Raw genomic sequence first — 24,132 nt, forward strand, 5'->3', positions numbered from 1 at the left:
ATTAAAAAAATTCAAAAATTATTATAAAATATGTACAACAACTTCCGGAAATAAACTCATTAAATTTCTGCTGAAGTTCGCAGCAGCAAATGCGAGCATTTTTCAAACAACTTGTGTGCTTAATGGCCAAATATATCGAATGTGCTGTCGAAAGGGCTCAACTGGTTGTTATTGATATGCTTGTATTCCCAGCAGCGATTCCGTCTGCTATTACAGCCGCTTTTAATGTGTGCGTTTATGAGCGTGTGTGCATGTGTATGGAAATTATTAATTACCAAAATCAACCTCAGTGCGAAAGAGCATAATTTTCACGATTAATATGCCGACCGATAAACATTCGAATGCCAGCACAGCTGCGGAGTATGCTGAAATAAATGCGCAGACACGCATGCCAAATGTGTGTGTATGTGTGTGCGTTCTTTAAATTGCCCCTATATGGAGGCATATACATAATAAATTAATGACTTAATTTACTCTTCACACAGGCATGCGGACACATGTGTTTATGCATACTTGAATGGACACAAATACACGCGCTTGCAATAACAAACACATATATGCTCAATACACACACACACTTCTGAAAGCTGGCGCTGGCATTAAAATTGTTTAAAAGCTACATGTGTTTATTTTACACCGACCAATATGTAAAAATATGTGTGTGTGTGTGTGTGCGTTGCTGCCATTTATATTGCGCTGTTGCATGTCCCTAGTGAAAAATTATGACTTTAACAAGCAACATTTTCGCGTTTTCTTGTTATTGTAATTTTTACATTTTTATTTTTGCATTTTTAAACGTTTATTTATGGGTTTTTCCACTTTTGTTTGTGTATATGTGTGCGCTGGTGTGTGTGTGTGCCGCATAAGTCCTGCTCGCCTGCTCTTTCCGCGTTCATATAAGCATGTGAGAGCATACGTGGTTATACAGTTACACGCTTTGTGGTGAGCGATTTTAATTTTTACATAATAAATATGTATGGGTGTGTGTGCTCATTCCCATAAAAATTAAAACAAAAACAGAAAATGTGTGCATCTGAGCCCTTGTAATCAGCCAAACTTGCGCGTCCTGTTTATGAAAGCAAAAAATAAACACCTCTCCCCTTCCCCAGCTGCACGCCGTCGCCAATTGGTTTACTTTGCTATTTAATTTTAAGACCACTCGTTTGCTGTTTTTGTTTTCTGTTTTTATTGTCGTCAATGGTCGTTTTTTCGTGGCACTTTTTGTTCTGTTTTTCCTGCACTTGACGACCACATCAATCTCCATCACATTTCGATAATTAAAATAATTTTTCATTTTTTTTTTTCACTTCTTGCACGCATTCACATACATGCGCAAGTCTGTGTGCGTGCTCGTAATGACTGCCTGCTGTGCTCGTGTGCGTGCCCTTGCCGGGATGTGTGCTTTTAACGCTTCGAACGCCTCCACAAGCTGGACAGCATGTCAATGTGTGGACACTTCGCCGGTTACATTTATTTTGACGGTAATTAATCACCGTTAGAACGACGTTTTCGTGACAACAACAAGCATACACATGCACACATGAAGCCCATATGGTAGAATAGGTGGGACAAAGTATGTGATAGGAATTTCTTAAACCAAATCTAATTTTCTTTTTAGTGAAACTCTAGTAAGTTTTTGAAAAGAGTTCGTGATAAAATCTATCCCGCAGCCCACGTTTAAACTAAATTAAATTTTAGTTATGCTCTCACGATGACGTTTTTTCCAAAACTTGACTTTCAAATGATATTAAGTTTGACTGATCCTTAATTTCATACAATTTAAAATTTTCAGACAGGTGGCAACATCACTAAAAATTTTTGAACAGAAATCAGTCCTAAAACTGGCTACTGTAATGTTCACATTAAAATCATAATTTAATTTACTTTATCAATATAATTGAATAAAAATAAATAAGTGGCAGCTCTGATGGAAAAAAAAATTATTAAACTTTTAGAACTATTTATTTTTTACGCATTTAGTTCTATTTACTTAACTCGTAAGAAAAATTTTCAAACATATGGCAACTCTACTGGAAAATATTTTTCCATTTATTGCTTTCAGATCTTAGCTTTGTTATCCAGAATTTCAAACAGGCGGCAACATCGCTAAAAAAATTATGAACAGAAATCAGTTTTAAAAGTATCTACTTTAATATCCACATTACCACATTTCATTTATTTTATCAATATAAGACAATACAAAAAATAAGTGGCAGCGCTAATAAAAAAAATTATAAAATGTTAGAACTCTTTATTTTTTAACCTCTACTTTTAAATATTTGTACCTTTAGTTCTTTCAGAACTTCTTATTTGTGTTATCTCAATTGTAACACCTGCAATTTTCAAACAGGTGCCAACATCGCTAAAACAAATTTTGAACAGAAGTCATTCTTAAACTGTTTGCTTGAATATTCGTGTTACCGCATTTCATATATTTTACCACGATAATTTATTAAAAGCAAATATGAGGCATCTCCAATGAAAAAAATTAATTTTTGGAACTCTTTATTTTTTACACATTTGGTTTTTACAAATTTGGTTACAAAACATTTTTCAAATAGGTGGCAGCTCTACTCGAAAATATTTGTACATGTAATGCTTTCTAAACTTCTTATTTACATTAACCAAATTGAAACCCTTGAATTTTTCGAATAGATCAAACAAATTTTGAACAGCAATCATTCTTAAACTGTTTGAAAACAGATGGCAACCTTCGGAAGCGTTTCAATTCTAAGCCGCCCGAGTATTATTTGGAATAATTATACGTAATTATTGAAAGTGGTTGAAATTTACCAAGTAAACGTGCCTACAGAAACGTCACTTAGCTACTAAGAAAATATAATACGAATATGTACGTAAGACAAATTCTGTTCCTTTTCTGTTTTAGGTTGCTGCTATTACTGTCTGATTTAAGATTTTATATATTCTGTTAGGGAACTTTGCTAAATTTTTTCCGTTAATAGATCTGTTGGAAATTATGTTTCTGTTGTACTTTAATTTTAGTTTGAGCAGTTTATTTCCAGAAGTACCTTGAATTATGGTAATAAATGGAATTACTTTTATAAAAAATGTTTTTATTATTACAAAAAATATTATTATTTCAAATGAAAATAAGAAAAATACAGCAAAGTTTAAAGCAGGCTATCTGCTGCAGTGGGAGTTATAGGAAAAGATGATGAAAGTTTATCGAATTTAGTTTTCGCACTGAACTGCGTATTAAGAAGTCAAGTTTGTTGGTGCAGTTTGCATAATTCATTTCGGAATTACGTTAAAACGCTTAATATTGGTTTCTGATTTCCGCCTGTTTGCTAATTTATGAATCAATTACCATGAAATTGGCGTATCTCTTCAAAAAGTTTTCTGTTTCCATTCAATTACATCAATTCGAATATAATGCTGATTTTTTTATTATAACTTGTTAAGTACAAAGAGTCTAGATAATCATTTTACACTTCAGATATGTCGAACATTGGTTACCTATTGCCCCTCCAGCCAGAAATGTGCCCTTATATCCACGAAGTGATTTCAACGTTGACTACACAGAACTTCAGCTGTGGAAGTTAGTTTCCGTTTTCTGTTGTAAGTTTTTGCGTGCAGTTTCTCAAGGTAAACTTAATGTAAATAGAAAAAAAGGGCTTTTACTTTATTAAACTTTGTTGACAGCTATCCTTCTAAGAATACTAGACACTTAAAACTATCTTATAAATATATTTATTTTTTGTTAACCTTGGGGTTCAGATTTACAGATTTTTCGCTTGGTTGCAACTCATTTAATAAAGGGCAGTTTCGGTTTATGGCGCTAGTTACCAAAAATATCGTATATCTATCCATTTCAGTCTCAGAATATTGTACAGAGATTTTTATTTGTTAGAATATATCTGATTTTAGTTTTTGTTCGATTTCACGACTAATTTATAGATCTCAGAGGATGTTAGGTGCTTACAAGCTAAGCAGAAGAGGCTACAGAATTTTTTTTTAATGAATATTTGGATAATAATTTGGGTATATGGACACGTACGACAGTAAAGAAGAATATATAGAAGCTCCCGTTAACAGTCCTTTGAAGAATATTGATTCCAAATACTTTCCAAGCATAACTCTAAAAAGATTCATAACACCAGAGCTCTTAGAATCCGCAAGAACCACAGAATAGTGTTTCATCAACAACACATTTATTTTTTAATGCACTCGCATTCGTATAGCTATATTTATTCTTTAGTCTTTCCCACCTGCCTACCAACCTGACATATTTCGAAATAATCATAGCTATTTACACTTTCGCTTATTTCTATTATCCCTCGGGTATTCAATCAAAATCAACACCCTCAATTGGATATTGAAATAACGAAATAATATACGATTAAATGTCAAAGAAGTCGATGACAATCTGAATAATAATAAACAAAGGTAGCGCTGCATAACTAAATAACGACAGCAGAGGGAAAAGTAATAAAGCAATAAGAACGTAGAACAAATATACAACCGAAAGCAGCGAAAGCAAGCCAACAGTCAGCAATGCCGCCTTTGTCAGCGACTGTCAGTGACATAACATATTGGCGCTGCGGAGCGCGTTGTCTATCGTGCTATACGAAACGTAACAATGGCAACACATAACGGCACGCGAGTCCATATACACTTTTTTCTATTTGTTTTGGTGTTTTTCAGCACGTGTGTATGTGTGAGTGATTATAGCGAGACAGTCGCATTTCGGCAGGATATTGGACACAGCGTTTATTGACAGTTGCCGGCGCGGCGCGTTCTGAGCGCCGATGGTGGCAGCAATTTGCGCGCACAACACACACATACATACATACATACATATATACATGAGCAAAGTCATAAATATACAAAAAGCTGGTCTATAAGTATTTGTTGTGTATTCAGTTGAATGTGTGTGTGTGCGTGCATATTTCATGGCACGAAATGCTACGGTTATTTGTAGCAAAGAAACTCATTTTTCAACAATCCAATTGGCATACACAGACGCTGCACATGTGGCGCTGTGTGTGTATGCATACAAATAAACTGGGGGAATGTATATTGAAAATGTGCCGTATGCTGCCACAACGACAATTGTGCTGGAAGAGCATTGCGGCGGCGTGGTGTGAGGGGAAGGAAAATATCATAACGTCATATTGCGAAATTCCGTGACACGGATATCTTCACGTTTAAATGCGTGTTTGTATGCAGACGATGACAGTAACAACAACAACAACATCAACGATGATATTGGAGCTCGTCGAGTGGACGCGCTGAGAAGGAGTAACGATCACCGCTGTGAACAAGCGCTGATGCCCGCTAAAGCAATGATGGCGCGTCAACAGAAAGACACCCAATTTTTTATGTTTTTATGAGTGACTGAGTGCGAATATCGAGTGGCGGCGAGACAAACTCATAAGTCGCACACACACTAACACACATAAGTGTGACTACAACTAAATATGACGGCAGCGCAGCGGTATGGCAAATGAAAGACCGTTATTGAATGCTCATGCACACGCAAGCAATATTCATAAAATCAGATTTCAATTTCAATAAGAGATACCGATTTGATATTGACACCCGTTTGACACGCAATACCCGGTGACGTAAGCAGCAGTAACGGCAACGGCAGTCAATGCCAACTCGCTAGACGCTGCACTTGCTGGCAAGCTGTGGCAAGCTTGTTAATATTTGCACTACAACAACAACAAAAGAAAGCAACAAAAATATTAGTTTTCATTGCTAAGCTGCGACCTTGTTGTTGTTATATACATATATAAAGAAAATTCGATAGCTTGGATTATGTTCGGAAGTGAAATATAACAGTGCACACACACACACACGCATACAAGTTGCTAAAATAATATGTGTATTGGTAAGTAAAAGTAAATCCATGCCACACTCTTGCAAACAGGCATATATGGTTTCAAGCGAAAGAGTCTCCCGCAAATCTTACTATATATGCAGCATTGTTGTTTTTGTTGCTGCATCAGCACACTGTGTAATTGTAGTCGCTGCTGTTTGTTTACTTGTCGCACAATACGAAATTGTTTGCACTCGCTGCCGCTTTTGTAATCAAAGCGCAATGAAAATTGTTTACATTTCAAAGCATAGTTTGAGGCGTTTAATTTGGCTCCAAAGCGAGAACGCTAACAAATGCCACTACACTCGCAATGACACAATTGTATCGCAGGCAAAATAAAATATTTATGTAAATATGCTATATGTGATTGCAAATTATAAGCGGGCGTGTGGCGAAGAAAATGAGGTCAAAGCCGCGTTAAAGGAAAGTGGGTAAATGGGTGGTATAAGCACTTAGGTACAACCAGTTGTGGGGTTTTTTTGAGTATATATGCAAATAATTATTTTATAAATAAATTTTTAACATACACATATAAATTCTAGATTGATTATTTTAAATAACTTTTGTGAGATAAAGAGGGACGCACATATAAAAGTATTGCTATAGAGCAAAAATAAAAGAAACTTACTCCGAAAATTCGGATTTATCAAATTACTCCGAAATTACAAAACTGCTATATTTTGGTAACATATCAAGAAACGAATATTGTAATGTGTTAAGTAATGATCGCAGAATTTACCCGAAAACATCCCGAATTACTCCGAAAGTATTCCTAATTACTCCGGAATCATTCCGAATTACTGCGGAAGGCTTCAGAATCATTCCGAAAGCATTCCTAAGCATTTCAATAATTACTAAGAAAATATATAAATTGCAGCCCGTTTATTACGTAATTTTATTATCATGAATATGAACCATATATATATTTTTGTGATGTGTTATGTTGTTGCTATTAGATATTAAATTGCTTATGGTTTAGCTATATAGCTCTTCGTCTCATAAGTTCATGTATGGTATCTTCCAAAAGCACTATTGGTGTATTTGAAATATAATGAGTGGATGCTGATCTATTCACAATTAAAAAAAAATTATTTAGTAAAATGCTATAATAAATTTCTTAATATTAGTGGACGGACCAACACTCGGTGGTTTCACCACTGAACGAAATAGGTGTTAGCCACTCTAAGGCATTATATTGTTGCAGTGCAAAAATTTTGACAGTCTTCGCCTGGATAAAATCCGGGTCTGCACCAGGTACCAGACCCGACTGTCGTGGGAACGATAAAGTCAATATTTTATTATGACTATTTTTAGGAAAAAAATACCCTACTTTTGCCTGGATGCTGTCGATGGTGGAACATTTCATGTTAAAGCAATAATTTTATTGTCCGCAATAAAACCAATAGTGACGAAAGCTTCAAGGAAATTTGTGCCACAATAAAATATTTAATTATTTTCCAGCAAAAGTAAATGGAATAAAAGTGAAAAAATATAATTTCACCACAAAAGCATCAACAGCTGATGCCTTGACACATTTTCGAGTGTGCTGACAATTAAAAGGAAATAAAATAAATAAAGCTGTACAAATACAGTGAAACTGTTGCATAATAAATCAAAACAGATTTCAACCAAATGCTTCGACGCCATTAGAGGGGCATTACCAAAGCAACCGCAACGCCACCAACGATGCCCTCATTTGCCACAACGCTAGCAGAGATGTTTTTTCTTATGGGCATCATGCTAGAGGCCAGCACAAATTATTTACTTTCATACACGAACACATGCATACATTCATGTATGTGTACATGTGACAGTACACACACTCGCTCACCGATTCACCGACATATGTATGTAGATTTATGATTTCTTCAACAACTTGCTACGTGCTTTATACACACTAACAAGCGTGCATATGTACTTTTTGTTGCTTTTGCTCAGTTGTCCCTTTCTGAGCACAGTATGTCACAATAATGTGACAACAATAAAGATTTTTATTATCTGCAAAATCTGAATTATGTCACTAGAAGTGGGAAAAAGTGCTGAGCAACGCACAAAAAAGGGGTTAACTCCATGTAATGTGAAATAAAAAACAAAAACAAGAAAAAAAAAAACACGAGCAAATAACAAAGTGAAAGTTGTTGAGTGAAAAGAATATCATTACGACAAAGCGCAATAATAAATACATTCTTAATAGTAAAAAAAAGAACACTTGACTTTGTTGCGTTGGGTAAATACAAGCAATTTTTGTTGTAAATAGAAATATGTTCACATATAATAAAAGGCAAATAAACGTATGCGTAAATAAACAAAACACAAAGTAATAGAAACATAAATACGAGTACTAGCAAAACAAAATGTGTGAAGTGTGCTGACATTTGACTGCCCCGAGCAGTATGCATATGTGTGGGTGAGTGACTACACATGTGGAGAGTCTGGGAAACTCATACTTGAGTGGTGGTCAGTTAGAAGTAATACACTTTCCATTTTTTAAGTGGCTTAATGTGATACTTTTAAGTGTTGGCAAAAAGCTCGATGCATCATAAGTGTCCAATTTTAGATTGAATTGGGTTTTTGGCTGTTGACGGGTTATTATGTCACAAGTGAATTTGATTCGCAAATCAATGCAAAATTCCAGCGATATTACGACGCAAAATATTAAATGCATAATAATAAATAAGTATTTATAATTTTTGGCGCAAAACATTTGAAAAACAATATTGCTCCGAATCTTCGGACTCATTCCGAAAAGTCAAGATACTCCGAAATTGCAAAATTATTAACTTTTGGTTATTGTGCGTGAAATGTACGCGTAACTATAATAAATAATGAAAAAATAAGTTCAACGAAAGCACTCCGAATTACTCCAAAAATGTTACATTTTACTTATATATCCATAAACATGCAATAATTGAACAAATATACAATATTGTTGACAAGTGATGGTAATCACTGAAAATAACATGCATGTAGACTTACATTATGTAACATATTATATTTTGTATAATCAAGGTTCAGAGCAAATTCAGAGTAAACTCAGCACTTTATTTTTATTTTTGTAATGCCAAAATTGGGCAAATATAATTACTCCGAAAATTCGGAATAATTCCGAAAAGTCTATGTGCTCCGAAATTTAAAAACCGTAAAGTTGTGATTACGTGGCTTGCAAAGTTTGCTTAATTACATCAAATAACAGATCGTTTTCTTGCGATCTTCAATAACATCACGAAATACTCCGAAAATTTCAAATAGTACTTTATTTACTCTGAAATATACAAAACGAAATAAAAACATACATATATTATTGTTGAAAATTTTTAGTTACTGGCGCATATGTCGTGGTTAGAAGATATAATTTTAAGTGTTATAATGGCATAAACTAAATTATGAAACAAATATTAAAAGTCGTTGGTGAGCATATTTTTTTTTAATATTCAAACTTTGTACTCTATATCATAAGCTCCAGCTCAGTTTTATGTGAGAAAACTCAGCACTTAAAATTAATTTCCCACATCTGGGTGTTTGCTCGGGGCACTTTTGTGCAATAATTCGGTATGATTAAAGCATATACGTGCTGGGATTGCAAGAAATTTTGCAAAATGTGCATAAAAGCACTTAATTGTTTAAAACTTCGAAAGATGTTAGATAAAAAGATGACACGAAATACATAATATACCTTTACATACATTTCTACAGAGATGTCTCAGACAGCCTACACTCTACGCTCTTTAAGCACAAAAACGAAGTGCAAAAAAAATTCATATGAAATTTATTTAAGCGCAAAGCTAAACGCCGTGAAGCTCACTTGACACACATATAAAAAAAATTCGAAGCAAGAAGCATTCCAACTGCCGAGCAGGGCCTTACGCACACAGACGCTGGCATTCTCATAAATGTCGATTTCGTGCCAGGCTGTCATTGTCAACATCAGTTGGCAGTTATGAAGTTTCCAGCTTACTCCTCAAGCTAAGTGTTCCCATAAAGACGCACAAAAAACCAGCGAGAATCAACTAAAAAGCAAAGAATATAAATGAAGTTTCGTAAGTGCACGCATATGCCCGTGAAGTTGAGTAGATAAATAATGTGAGCATAAAAATAAATGTGCGCTTCCCGTTTCCACAAGTTTTTTGTTCTGCGTGCATGAGTTTATTTACTCACAAACACACACACGTACACATGCACCTGCGCTCGAGCGTTTGAAGTCCAGCGGCGTTTTGGGGATTGAGCGAATTCTCGTTCGGCTAAAATGACTCTGCTGCTAAAGTTGCTGATAAATGTGTTTAAGTGCATGATAAATACCAAGGCACACAAGGTGCGGCACACACACATTGGCATGTGCATGTATATAAATATTTAATATACATTTATGTGTGTAAGCTTGTAATTTGACAAAAACATTAGAGAAATTTGTTTATATAAGCATACAATGCTGTCCCTTCCACCTACCACTTGGTATGAGAACAATGCGCCTGTGTTAAACGTATTTGCTCCTGTCGCCGCTGTCGTCGTTTGTCTTAGTTGACACACACTTTTCATACAAATAAATATTCATAGTTCTATGTGTGTGTGTATTTTGACAACCATTCAAGTATGTAAGTGTCATTTGTTTGCAGCGTCTTGCCTTCTTACATGCATACGAAGGTAGTGCGCTTGAAAGTATGCTATATTCGCAGCACTTTAGTGGCGTAAGACATGTTTGCATTTGTCCATATCAAATGTGAGTTATTTTATGAAGGCACAGTAGTTTTATACACAAATATATATACATATATGAATGTATGTATAACTATGCTTATACTTTTTGGTTGCCTTGGCACTTATGTATGTAAGTTTGTTTACCTATGTATGTGCTTAGCGGCTGGCAACTCATAACCATTTTCATATGATAATAGCTGTTAGCTAAACGAAACTTTCTTTTCGACTCTCTTTTAGTAACTTCAATTTTATTGTTATGAGTTTTCTAAAATTTTACGAGATGCTTCCTTTTTTGGCAGATATAATGTAGAGCATTGAAAGAGTAGAAAAGTTAGTTGCAATTTGTGCTGCTTGCATAAATGATACGGATATGCATATAAGAATATACCTTGGGAAAATGTACGTCCTAAATATAAATATGTATTTAAATTCTATGAATTTTCTATATATGCACGTTATTCTTCTAACAGTGTCAGTGAAAATTTATATTACTTTAATATTTATATTTCCAATGTTTGGATAGAAAGAAACTTTCTTCTTTGCTCAGAAATAAGTTTTCTCAGATATATGTGCCAAATTGTGAATACATTTTCTAAAAGAGAATACCTTTTGGATTCTTAATCGGAAGAATGCTAAAGTCAGGTTTGCTTTTATATAAGAGACTTTTAGCAAAATGCGCATACCTGCTAATAGCAGGTTCAGTGGAAAGAATTCCATTATTTTTGCATTAAATTAAAGGTTTTATTGAACTTAATCAGAATAATCGGATTTAGGTTCAATATGCATTATTTCGTGAGGTAACTTCTTGGTATGTTGAAAGTAAACTTTACTGTTACTCTCATAAAAACCCTCGTGGAAAATGTGAGACAGTCTATATTCACAGCTTCTCGTAAGATGAGATTTCATTAACAAATCATTTGCCATAGCCAACAGTAGAAAGTAATCACTTGGTGCGCGGTTTGGACTACAAAGTGGATATATTTCTAAGATAAGAGGTTCTCATGTATCCATTTATAAAATATAAGTCCATGTTTCTGAAGTATCTAATTAGTCTCTTTTGGGCGATTTCTTGCTTCAGATGCTTGAATATTGACAGAATAAGTCATAATTAATAGTATTATCGCAGGGGAGCAGCTCATAGTAGCCTTTCTGTACGTCAATCCCGCTTTGGCATACCGTTTACGCCGCTAAGAGTGTTTGCATTTAGCGTTTTTGTAAGTGATCCACTTTCGAAATGTATCGATTTGGCTGCAATTTAGTGATGATTGGTGTATGAAAATTCGTTCTATGCAGTTGTTTTGAGTTATTTATTTATTCTTTTTTTGTAACCGGCCTTATTTAAATGATTCCAAGCGTAATCGAAAGATTACTTACAGACTCGAAGACTTCACTTACTTTATCAATATTTTCGGTCTTCCAGAGCATGGTCGTTTGAGAAGAACTGTAAATTATAACATATTTTCTCACTCCTGGTATCTATTTTTGAAGCATGTTTCTAGTACGAAATCTTATACTCCGTGAGGTACAGCTAACTAAACCATCTATGGTAAAGATAATTTCTTTTCCTAAACAAGTCTGTATACGAGTATACAGTATATATATTTCTAAAGTCTACCAACTGCCCACTTTTCCTTTTTCTATTGTCTGTATTCCATCTCATCGTTACTTTTATCAGCTTGGCGATTAATTTTTATTGTGGAAAACTGTATGAAATTTATCCAAAAATACTCTTTATTATTTTTAATAGGTAATCAATGAAGAACTCTCCTTGGAATTGATCACTTTGATGTTTAAGAGAAAATAAGTATGCATTTAGTATTCCTTAGCAGTTCATGACTTCTTTTTTACACAAATCTTTAGAAACTTCTCGTAAAGAAGAGATTGTGGAAATCCTTCGCAGAGTAGAGCAAGTTCTCTTCTTTTGAAAACTTTTTACAAGGCTGAAGCTGTTAGTATTAAAACATATTGAACTAATACCCCAAAAAAAGCTTAAAATTTTATCTGAATGGAAGAATATACTATACAGTACTCTGATTAGAGTTATACTAGCACTAAGTTGTATTTTAAATAAGTTTGCGAGTTTCTTAGCGTTGATTTTGGCTTTGTGTGTGCTGAGGCAAATCATTTTAAAACAAAAATCTTAAATCGAAATTTTCAAAGATCCACAATACTGGCGTTTAAGCACTCGTGATCTTTCACAACAAATAAAAAACGACAGAACAGAAGAGAAAGAGCGAGAGAATGAGTTTGCAAAGAGAAAATATCGTTAACTGAGTTCTATAAAGTGCGGCTAACCAATATAGACTGTATTAAAATTTTGAAAAATACATGATAATAGAATTTAAGGAAGAGAATTTAGCAATGAACTCTTTATATAGAACGTAAAAACTTTCGAGAACAATTAAATGAAAATTTAGAGTATATTACTACGTTATGTTTTAAGTAAAAGTTTTGATGGTTTTTTAGGTTTTTAACCTCTAAATTTATGCCGAAAATATTTTTCTTTTATTCTTTAATAACTTTTAAGATATATATTGTTGGCTTATTGGTTGCTGAAAAAATATTAAATTTGGTTAATACTATTTAGGCAGAAAATATTCAACAATTACTTAGACTAACTTTTAAACTATCGGCATTACAAGAGCATGAGCTATATGAAAGAAATATTATAGCGAAAGTTCAAAGGCTTAACGAATTCTTTTAAACAACTTTATAAGCTTAATTCCGAGTCTTAAATTTCCTTTCAGCTATCCAACCACTTACTTTAGCATATTTTCGCATTCTTTCACGCTGCGAACCCTTTTATTTTATTAACCAAATTAGTCTGAGTAGCATATTTTTCCGCCCTTTATAACCAATAAAACTGCTACTCCATAATTCTGCGCTAATGAGAACGCCTCCAAAGTGCTGAGGGAGTGAAAAAGTTGAGCGCGCAGCGGCAAGTGTCACTTAATTTCTATGTAAGCACTTGACAGTGCACCACAGCTGATGGAGTCTATTTCATTAACACGTTTACCAAGAGTTACAGCGTGTAATGCAAGCAGCGGCGGCAGCGGGTCTGAGATGAGGCCGCTGTGTAGTTACAGTGTTTATGCAAAGTGCGCGCTCACTGATGACTGTTGCGATGGTGGAAAACAAGTGTAATGCAACTGTGTGGCATGCAGCACGCTTTCCACACACACACACACACATTGCAAGTTTGGCGGGTGGTGGTAGGGCAATGAATGACTTTTGTTGACGCTGATAATTGTGCGCGCATTGTGGGCGACAAATGCCGCGAAATGGTAATTTCGTTAGCACGAATGCAAATAGTCAAATGCACTGCGCGCTCGCTCGCTCGACTGCAGGCAAACTGGTTGTACTTACATTGTTAAGCATAAAAGCATAATTACACACATACACAGAGGCGATTGTTTGCATTTCTTTCATTATGTAATACGGCAAACTGCCAGCGTTGACGCAGCTGCAGCCGCATGAAGTAACACAAACAATTGCTGAAATTATGCAAGCAAAGTCATTTGTTCGCTGAGTGTGAGTGCTTTTATTCTGTGTGTGTATTTGTATAATGCATTTTAATGTGCGCTCATACTTTGTCTGTCTGTGCGGTGTAAAAAGTGTAGAAAAAATATATATTTACATATGTATTAAGATAGCTAACGGCACTTGCAACTGAATATTTTATAGGCAATAAAGTGAGTTGCATTGTTGAAAGCAGACATTTCCTTTTGAAATGGTAAAATCTTAAGAGAAGTGTACTCACCAGGCAGCGTCGTTAAGGTGGAGTGCTTAACAGTTTTATAATTTTATTTCAATTGCAAATTTGCAGTCACGTTTTTAATCTGAAATGAAAAGAAAGGGGGAAAATTTTTAGATAACTTCATAAAATTTATGTGCGTTCGAGAAATCACTTACTTTAGATATAATAATAAAGGCACATGTATTCGACACTTTCCGAATTCCAATTTTTCTAAAAAAAAAACTCCGAAAATACCCGTGAATACTCACAAATAATTATAAAGTTTTTTTTCGAATTTGCGGAAATACTCTTGTTTTACCAAATTACTCCGAAACTTTCCGAAAGTGCCTAAACTATTTCTTCCACATTCCCAAAAGTGCTCCAAGTTCTAAAGGTTTTCGGAAACATACCGCTTTACTCCGAAAATACTCCGAATATTGCCAAAATTTTTCTAAAATTTTCTGCACACTCTTATAACTACATACTGCAATTTCTGACTTTTTTTGAACATTCCAATTTTTCTGAAAACACAACTAATTTTTCAAAAAATGCACTGCAACCAAGTTCTCACGAAACAATTTCCGATCGTTTTAAAGTTATGGGAAAGATAAAAAGTTTGGAATTTGAATTGAATGTTAAACAGCAAACCGAAAAAATACTTTCCCAAATTTTGCTTCAAAGACACGAAAGCAAATCAGTTTTGCATCCAATAGTCACTGGCGATGCAAAATGGATTTATTTTAAGAATCCTAAACGGGGGAAATCATTGCTTAATTCGGGACAAACTTAAACATTGCTGGCATGATTAGTAGGCAATGCTCTGTGTTTGGTGGGATAAAAACGGCGTGTTCATGAGCTTCTAAAACTTGTTGAACCTGTTAATAATAATCGCTACCGACAATAAATAATAAGACACGCAGCAAAGTAATTTCTTTATATTGACAATGCATTTGCATACAAAGCAAAATCGGTTCTGTGTATAATCCAAATACTTGGCTGAGAGCTGCTACCTCAACCGACGTCTTCACCAGACTCGGCACCTTCCGATTGCCATTTGATTTCACCAATTATATGTACGAATAAACTTAGCAGTGCTTCGATTCCTACGCAGAAGTCGAAAATTGGGTGTCTGATTTGGTTTTTCTTTTTCACAAGACGAACATTTCAATTTGCACGGTACTCAAAACTTGCCAGAAAGGCGTTCGAAATGTGTAAAAAACTATGGTCAATAATTTTTAGAATTTTTTTTTTTTGCTTTCCCATTCAAAATTAGTATTTCATTTTCACAAATAAATTTATATTAAAAAATTATGTTTTCGACAGTTACACTAACTTTCTACTAAAATTTCCATAAAATATAATTTACTGTTTTTAATTCGAGTACTCATGTCAAAGCCACTTAGTCCCCGAACTGAAAGTTGCAATGAACTGTAAAATCCCTAAGATACGTTGGCAACGTCCATAAATATTTAGTGTGTACATAAAAGTAGAAAACAACAATAAATTGGCGCTGTAAAACTGAACAATCTGCAAATAAAAATGGCATACAAGGAAAATTCTGGTATATGCAGACCGGCAGATGCAGGTGGAAATATAATATTTGTGCGACGAGACAGACAGACAGACAGACACGACGCATTCATTGCCTCGTATATGAATAAACAATGCATACGAAAGGACTCTGGCATAAGTCCGCAGGCAGACGGGCAGACGAGGCTGTAGCAGCCAGACACAGCTAGACCTGCATAGCCATGAGGCTTACCATATATGCGTTCGTAACGATTTTAAGCTCCACTTTTTTAAGCGCCATATTTTTCTTAATAAAAACATCGGAATTCTCAATGTATTAATACTCATGAATGGGTGACTCTGCCGTATAGCCCGTAGCATTCGGTTGGCAGCGCTGGCGTTTATGCCACCGGAGGGGACACTGGCCGGCGCACGTGTGCTCGATAGCAGGTAGAGTCAGGTGCTAGAGTAAGCGCGTACTTGCAACACCATTGCGATGTATGTATGTGACGTATGTGTGCATGGGCGTGTATGTGCTTATATCTCCACTCTAGACACATGCAAGTTATTCATCGCACATTTATTGTTTTTATGTCTTCTCCATACACCTGCAATCAACTTGCTGCAGAACGGTAAATCGCTTTGAAAACTATCCCCGCGCTGCCCATTACGCCTTGCTGCAGCAAAATGGTGCGCTTTGGTATAAAGCGAGATAGATCTATTGCCATGCGCTAGTATGTGAAAATATTCATGAATTTGTGTGTGTGTGTATGTGCTTTGCGAGCAGTTGTTCGAGTCGGAAACTGCCAGCTTTATTATAAATTCCATAATTTCGGCGTTAAACGTTGGCGCGTTTGGTGTACAAGTAAGTATGTGTGCATAATACATGCTCGCTTTATTTATATATGCCAACAACACATGCATACAATAACGCTCATCCATGCATGCATGTACATATGTGTGCTCATATAGGCTTTTTCACTCAAACTCTCCACGGATAAAGTTTTGTGCGTTAAGCGCCGCTTCAAAAACAGCACTCCATTGTCACCGGAAGGAAGGAAATTCTTCATGAAATTTCATGATTATTAATGTATGTGTTGTAGTGACGGCTAACTTATATATTTATGAAGCGCAAAAACCACAATTTACCCAGTGAGCGCGAAAGGTTTTTCAGCATTAGTTTGGACATATTATTTTCAAAAAGCTTTTAATTATATAGAAGAAGAAGACTAAAATTTAGGGTGGAAAAAATTATTTCGAAAAAAAAAAATACTTTTAATAAAATTATCTTTCTTTCGGTTATTTTTGAACGATATTTGGTTTGTTTATAAGTCACTAACATACTGGAAATATAAATAAATATCAAACCTTTCAAGCGAAGTTTTTCTTATACATAAGTAGTTAAGTATAATATAATTTAAATGTTGCCTACTTTTAGGGATATTTTCGAAAAGTTTAATATTGCATTTCAAACCAATTTCCTGATTTTCGGCTAATACCAGCGCTTTCAAAAATATCAGTAAATACTTATTGTATGCAATGCTCGTTAAGCAACCCTAAATGTAGGAAACATCTTACTGTTGTCTTGCAAATCGAAATTATTATATATAAATACAACATAAGCCTGCAATTGTGTGTAAATTAAAATATGTTCTCTACTCTCAAAGAAGATTATAAAAGGGTTCTACATATTTACTGGTAAACTTCGGAAAATAATTTTTTATTTAATTTAAATATATATCGTCCGCCAAATAGTTCGGAGATTTTTTTCGGCAGCCGGCATTTTACTAAAATAAAATTTTTTTTTTAGTACTTTTTCGATTATTACCTAAATTATTCTATAGTAATAATAAAAATGAGATAATTTTAAGTAGAAGAATTTCTCTCACCGTCAGGTAACTTTTTCAGAGCTCCTGCTGGAGATGAGTTATAAGTAGCAGTGAATCAAACTTATTTCACTAGACGTGTATTTTTTGTAGGTGAATGAAATGCGTTAACCAAAAAAAAAAAAAAAAAAAAAAAAAAAAAAAAAAAAAAAAAAAAAAAAAAAAAAAAAAAAAAAAAAAAAAAAAAAAAAAAAAAAAAAACATACATGTTTTCTGACCCATAAAGTATGCGAAAAAAGCAAAATTTTTCCATCAAAGAGTAGACACACGAGACTCAATCCATATCTTCGCTTTTCGCTTTTCTTCGATATATTTAAGTTCTAAATATAAGATCATTCCAATGGCATCCGCGAGATTTTTTTTAAGGAACGAATTTGACTTATTGACTTACCAAATCTCAAGTATTTCTTCCTCTAAATCACGTTCAATATTCTTACTTCTAAAGCTTGGAAAGAGTGATGTTTATTGTTATAGTCCAATGACTACAAATAACGCCATAAGCAACAGTTTAATGGTGTTAATGTCATTCAATGTCATTACAGGTGAATGTAAGAGTTGTTCATGTATAATTTATGGATTTAACGCACCACTGAAATGGAGGTGATCCTCATCGGATAACATGATACTTTTTACAGAAATTGTTATCGTTTTCAATTTGTTTCAAGGCAAATTCCAGTAAATTCAAGAAGTTTCCGGTGCTCCAATAGCTGCAGTACTTGAGTGAGAACAATTTTAAATAAATGCAATCCCAAATTCTTTCCCACAATCCGTCAGCTTGTGGTTTGAGATAGTTACAATTCTCGAGAAAGTTTTGGTAACGACGAATTGCAGCCTTCAGCGACACTTGCATGAATGGCAAGATAATTGCATTACTGGCACTTAAAAATTATGTAAAGAGAATGTAGGCTCAACATATTTAATAATTCGACGAAAAGCGAGCACAGTTGCAGAAGTATTACGACCATAAAATGGCGAAGCGCAAGAAAAGTTACAATTGCAGAAATATTATTCTTCTTTATTGGCGTAGGTACCACTTACGTGGTTATAGCCGAGAACGACTGGAGAACAATTATTTTGATAATAAAATTAAATAAATTGTAAACGCAGTTTTTGCGTTCTAACTATCCATGATGAAATCTTAAACATCACTATTCACCCGGTATCTTCAATAAATAACTTTTCAAAATAGCAACTCAAGTTGATTTCCTCTCAATAGAATCCGCCTTAAATCTACTTTACTTAATTTTAAGAACTCACAATATGTTTTCGCAATTTGCTTTGATAACAAAAATGGAGCTTATCATTTATGGGGTAACCGTACAAATGAATATTTATATAAATGTATATAATTGTGTGATTATACATACATACGTACATAGTGCGCGAATCTAACCAACGCACACAAATATATATATATACCATATATAAATATGTAGTATGTATATATGAAACGCGCAAAGTTTATGAAAAAACATTTTTTTCGGCCGCCTTCCGGATATTCGCTGAGTGCGCGTGGCTTTTTGGTTGGATTTTAGCCGCAATATTTTGGCGGAAGCGCTCTGTGGCGGAAATTAAATAACTTTTTTATACTTCGCTCGATTTTGCTCGCCTTTATTTATATATTATATTTGCTGAGTGTTTTGCGCGCGCGCAAGTTTATGCCGTGTAATATATGTAGATTAACAGCCAAATAAATGCATAAATGTATGTGTGTGGGCGCTCATATGCAATTGTTATTAAAGTTGTGGAAATAAATGTGAACAACGACAAGAACTGTGCGGCGACAAGTGGCTCCAGCCTTAAGCTGAAAAAAGTGTTGAAAGGTATCCGCACAAAAAGAGATGCTGCTATGACTGCATTATTTAATACTTGCTTGAAAGTTGAATTCGAAATTCCTGCACTCGCACACACCCACAGACGCGCGGATGCTAATTCCGTTACACGCTCATCAATGAGTTAATAGAATATTTGAGCGGCAGCGCTGCTACGCGCTCGCTTAGAAATCAAAAAGCAAATGCGAGTGCATCTTCGGTTTCAAACGCCAAATATTTGCACTAGAAACACGCAAACTGGTGGCTCGCCGGCTACAGGCACGTCCATATTTGATGAATGGCTTCGTTTTATATGCTTGCACTTAGATTTTATCCGTTTTAATTTTTTTCCCGTTACAGCGCAGGGTTATAGAAAGGCCACATGTGTGGCCTGAGCATGTGTGTGTGCGTGCAGGCGGTGAGCTGTTGTGTGATGTTGCACGTACATATTACTCATTTCACCCAATTTGATTTTGATTTAAATATTCCACTTCTACTATGAGCCTGTGCGCGGCTGTGCTTATGTACATACATATGTATGCGTGCATGTGTGCGTGTGTGTGTTTGCGGGTTAGAAAGCCCACACGAATCCATTATAACCGGCAGCAAACACATATTCATCGTTAGTCGAATGAATGCCATACAAACGTGCCACTGAAAATTTTAAACCGCACACACACACACCCACACACACATGCATATGCAAATAGATTCTATACGGTACGTGTACGGGATGTGGCGCCCTATGTTAGTCAGCATTTGCGTTGTTGCACGTATGGATTTAGGTTTTAGGTGTGGAAACTCACACACACACATATACACACGCGCGCGCTGAAGTGCTGCGAATCGTGTTATTGTTGGCATTTTCAGAGAGTTGCCGCCTGTATGGGTAATGACCACACATTCGAATACGGTAAGCGAGACATACACAAGCACATACTCATACACATGTAAGTGTTTTTAATATATGTGTGCCCTACGAGCAAGTGAGTGTAAGTGCCACATGCTCTAACTATTCAATTTCCATTTAATCCATATGCGTGAGCGCAATCAAATGTGTTTGTGTGTATGTGCATGTGCGTGTGTGTGCGTGGCTGTGTGCATTGAAGTAGAAAGCTGTGTAGCTGTCTGCCGGCTTGTTAATTGTTTTTCCTTTGCCACTGCACAGGATATTGAATGGCTTTTTACATATTCCACCCCAATGAAGGCGGGAGACGGGGAGGCGTTGGCCGGCGCTGTGGGTCTGGCTAAGTATACGGGCGAGTGTTTGCGGCGAAACGGCAGCACAAAATCGAAGCAACATTTAAAGTAGATAATGTCGGCTTTAGAGGCTTTTTGTTGCTTTTTTTTAAATTTCCTTTTTTTCCGTTGTTGGGATCGAAATTCGCCAGCAGTTTGGTGTGTTCAATAAATGTTGGGCGAAATTGTATAAATTCAAAAGTAATAATGCCAAATACAAGCCTGCATATATGTGTGTGCGTAAATTCAAAAATGTGCGCTTGAGTGTGTGTTAGAAACTTGCGTGGATTTCAAACACTCTTTGCTATATTTTCCTCGATTATCCTCCATTGCTTCGGCTCCACATTTGGTTGAGGCGGCGCGACTGTTGGTGTTCATAGAATTTATAATGCTTTTAGCTGATTTTGACAGATTTATTTTATTACTGGGATTAGCAGAACAGCTGCACATATTTCTGCTTTAAGTACTTTTTAAGATTTCGTAAGCGTATTTATATTTTCTATTGACTTAAGGCAAGTATTTTTATTAAAGTTTTAGAGCAATATGCAATTGCGAGAAAATACCGATCTGGTTATTTTCAATTATTGATTACTAAAGCCTGCATAGCGTTTGTTAAGGTTGCTACGAAATAACACTTATTCGAAAATGGCGGAGACCCTTTAAGGTGCACATATAAATGATCAGCCTGACAGTTAGCGTCGATTTAGCCATAACCGCCTGTACGTTCTCTCAATTTTTGTGGTTGCTATCTAAAATTTGTTCGTTTCATTTTCTCTTTAAGAAGCTGCTAATTTAGCGAAACTTCCATAGGAAATATGTATGTCTCATCGATGAACTCTTATATGTAAAATTTTTTATTTGAAAAGATATCTTCAAGAAATGCGCCACTCTGATATCCTTACACACTTTGACTGCCTACCGGAACACTTGCATCACAGAGTCGCTAAATCGAACACTGGCGACTATTTCTATCCCCATATACCGAAGAGGGAATTGTAGGTGGGAAGGAATCGTTCGATTAGAGGGGCAATGAGCTCCTTTGCGGATGGGTCAAAGCTTGGGAAGAAGTTTGGTAGAGGGTTTTACTGTCAGGTGATCTCTACCAACTCCGCTTCAGATCTATCTTCTGACTACTGCAGTATCTTGCAAGCCAAATTTCCTGCCAGCCTCCTTCAGAGAAGGGACCATTCATTCAGATATCTGGGCGTCGATACTAGCCTTGAACTGCGTTCAGGGTTGTTCGAGGAGTGCCTAACCTAGCTATCAATAGCATCGAGGGTTTTTGTGATAATACTGGTATGGGTGTTAGAATGAAAGCGGGTTGGTGCTCTCGTATACTCTTATGTTCTACTACCAGCGCTGTTTCAAAAGCCTTTTGACAAAGGATCGATCGCAAGAGATATGGTGATCTCTTTGTTCTCGCTAAGGCTAGCTGTATTGTCGTCCAACCTGTAAGGTTGAGAATTCGTACCATCTGCAGAACTTGTGTGGAAAAATATGAGGTGGAAGGAACTAAACACTTCCTTCTTGACTGCTCAGCGTTTGGGAAGTTAGGGCTTAAATACTTAACCCCTTGACGTATCAATTAACGCAACGAAATTCGCTTCCAACTGTTCGCATACAACTTGCACTAAACGAACAAGTTTTGTTGATTACGAACTGTCGCAAGACGAAACGAATTTTAGTTATTTTGAATGCGTAACAAAAAATTTGGATAATTACACGACTGATCTGCAGTAGTGTTTTGTTTTGCTAAAAATAACGGGAAAATTTTGATTCTCTTTTCATCAAATATACACTTCTACACACCTCGAGTCAGACTCGTTATAATCATATTGGGCACAAAAATTGTACCACAAGACAGACCCGTGGAAATACGTCAATGGGTTTAAAGCGCATAACTTCAGCCATCCCACTGAACTGACGACAGTATATTGAACGCTTGTTAAAATTTGTATGGGTTACTAAGAGTTTGGAAATTAGTTCCAGCACAGGAGTATTTTCCAAAAGCAACATATAATAGTCCATTAAAGATCTTTGATCTAACTTAATCTAATCTGATATTCAGAGTTTTCATAATGCTCCAGAATGTAGACAACATTGTTTGAACTTTAAAATAATTTCTTAAAAAATCTTCCTGTTTTCCTTTAGCAATTATTTTACAGAAGGGATTTAATTTGGCCAGAATTTGTCTTTTTAATGCTCCTAGCAGACGGAAACGACATTTTCTTTGCGAGAATTTAAATGTTTGATAGGTTAGTTGTACTAGAGCGCATGCGGCCACATTTAGGCCCACTGTGCTTCGATGTGGTAACCAAATTCTACATTATCAATCAACTCAGTCGATTTGTCGCTTAAATTAGAGCACTAGGAATCGTAGCATATATACGCCGCCTCATCCGATGGCTGAAACGCCACTCTAATGTTCCCGCGTCTTCTTCCCCGTGCATGCTACGCATTCTGAAAAATTCCACTTTTCCACATTTCATTTTCTGCTTTTCTGAAAGAATCTTCAAAACAGTAGCACTGTGACATTGAAATTATTAAGGGTCTTTTGGCTAGAAGTAAAAGTCTCTGGTCTACCACAAAGAAATTTGTGCTATGTTTCCCAAGAGCTTCCGTCCGTCTGTCTGTCCGTCTGTCCGTTTGTCCGTCCGTCCGTCAGTGCAAGCTGTAACTTGAGTAAAAGTTGAAATATCATGATGAAACTAGGTACACGTATTTCTTGGCTCCATAAGAAGGTTAAGTTCGAAGATGGGAAAAATCGGAACACTGCCACGCCCACAAAATGGCGGAAACCGAAAACCTATAAAGTGTCATAACTAGGCCATAAATAAATATATTAAAATGAAATTTSGCACAAAGGATCGCATTAGGGAGGGGYATATTTGGACGTAATTTTTTTTGAAAAAGTGGGCTTGGCCCCCTCCCTAATAACTTTTTTGTACATATCTCGAAAACTACTATAGCTCTGTCAACCAAACTGTATAGAGTCGTTTCTTTTAGGCATTTCCATATACCTGTCTCTTATACACATCTAGATGTGTATAAGAGACAGGTGCGAGAAGCGACTAACAGAAAACGTCAGAAACACTAAATTTTAAGGAAGAAATGTCAGAAGGAAGCTGCATCCTGGCTTTTTTTTTAAATTTAAAATGGGCGTGGCGTCTCCCACTTATGGACCAAAAACCATATCTCAGGAAGTACTCAACCGATTTCAATGAAATTCGGTATATAATACTTTCTTAACACCTTGATGATGATGTACCAAATATGGGTGAAATCGGTTCACAACCACGCCTGAAATCTCGATTATCACTTTATCATGCGAGAGTATAAAATGTTCGGTGACACCCGAACTTAGCCCTTCCTTACTTGTTTTAGTTTTACATTTGTGCTCGACGTTAAGTGAGA

At 35.7% G+C, this 24,132-nt stretch overlaps 1 protein-coding gene across 2 annotated transcripts in view; it reads right to left on the minus strand.

The window, feature by feature from the left end:
* LOC108970424 (protein toll) overlaps window positions 1-24,132 on the minus strand; it is a 271,459-nt gene that overhangs the window by 152,862 nt on the left and 94,465 nt on the right. For both annotated transcript variants that reach the window (XM_018935775.1, XM_018935776.1), the window contains exon 4: window positions 14,298-14,376. The gene's annotated coding sequence lies outside the window, so the exon portion shown is untranslated. The remainder of the gene's footprint in view (window positions 1-14,297; window positions 14,377-24,132) is intronic.

This window comes from Bactrocera latifrons, unplaced genomic scaffold (assembly GCF_001853355.1).
Source record: "Bactrocera latifrons isolate USDA-ARS-PBARC rearing strain unplaced genomic scaffold, ASM185335v1 scaffold_3, whole genome shotgun sequence".
Lineage (NCBI taxonomy): Eukaryota > Metazoa > Arthropoda > Insecta > Diptera > Tephritidae > Bactrocera > Bactrocera latifrons.